Source organism: Nycticebus coucang, chromosome X, assembly GCF_027406575.1.
Source record: "Nycticebus coucang isolate mNycCou1 chromosome X, mNycCou1.pri, whole genome shotgun sequence".
NCBI classification, from domain to species: domain Eukaryota; kingdom Metazoa; phylum Chordata; class Mammalia; order Primates; family Lorisidae; genus Nycticebus; species Nycticebus coucang.
The window spans coordinates 179,952,509-179,954,049 of record NC_069804.1 but is presented as its reverse complement, the minus strand read 5'-3'; positions in this window follow the sequence as shown (position 1 = coordinate 179,954,049).

Sequence of the window (1,541 nt, the reverse complement as noted above, 5' to 3'; positions counted from 1 at the left end):
AATATATTTACCCATATATTTAGCCTTCCCAGTTCTCTTTATTTTTGTGTTTAGGTCTGTGCTTTCACCTGGTAACATTTTCCTCTGCTTGATGAAATTCCTTTAGCTTTTCTTGTAGCTCAGATCTGATGACAATGAGTCTTGTCAGATTTTGTCTATTTTTTTTTATTTTTGCCTTTATTTCTTAAGGTATAAAATTCTAAGTAAACACTTTCTTGAGCACTTTAATGTTGTTCTTCTATTGTTTCTGGCTTGCACAGCTTCTGATGAGAAGTTTTGTCATTCTTATATTTGTTCTTTATGTAATAACTGTATGTCTTTTTCTCTGGCTGTTGTTAAGATTTTTTTCTTTGTCATTGATGTTTAGAAATTTGATTACATACTGTGTGTTTTTTTTAACATGTTAGTTTTGTTTGGAATGTGTTAAGATTTATATTTATGAGTTTATTGTTTTCATAACATTTGGAAATTTTCAGACATTCTTTCATTTACAGATCTATCTATTTAAGTTGTTCTCCCTTCTGGGGACTCTTCCTTCACTGTGTTCAGTCTTGATTGGACAGTAAATACGAATGCCTGCCTTCCCACTTTCATTGCAGAACAAGACCTATGGCTATTCTGCAGGATCCTCCCTCTTGCCTCCCTGGTAAAACTGGATACAGATACATCACCTAAGCATGACCAATCATATGCTGTTTCTTAAGACTTTGATTTTTTCATTTTATTTATTTTTTTGAAAAGTAAATTTATCTCAGGTTAATGTGAGGGTGCAAACAACCAGATCAAAATATTTGATTTTGTTAGGTAGAGTCCCTCTTGTGGTTATGTCCTACACACAAAAGGTGTGTCAAACACCCCCACCCTGTACCCACTCAGTGAGAGCACCCAACCCCTCACCCTCCCTTGTTAATCCTCCCTCCAACTTCAATGGAAATGAGTTTTTCTCCTATGTGGGCATGCATGAGATCATCTACTGGTTTCATATTAGTATACAGTAGATTGGATACTTGCCTTTCCATTCTTGTGATACTTTACTAAGAAGAATGTGTTTCAACTCCATCTATCATATTACAAAGGATGTGAAGTCACTATCTTTTTTATGGCTGAATAGTATTCCATGGTGTGCACATACCACAATTTGTTAATCCATTCCTGACTTGATGAGTGTTTAAGTTGTTTCCACATTTTAGTGATTGTAAATTGAGCTGCAATAAACCATCTAGTATGATGTCCTTATGAGAAAAGGATTTCTTTTCTTCTGGGTAGATGTCTAGTAGTGGAATTGTGGGGTCAAATGGGAGATCTGATTTGATATTTTTGAAGATTCTTCATACATCTTTCCAAAGAGTCTGTATTAGTTTGCAGTCCCACCAACAGTGTAAAAAGTGTTCCCTTCTCTCCACATCCATGTCAGCCAGCATCTGCAGCTTTGGGACTTTGTGATGTGGGCTAATCTTACTGGGATTCAGTGACATCTCAGGGTGGTTTTGATTTGCATTTCTCTTATGATTAGGGACAATGAGCATTTTTTCATATGTTTG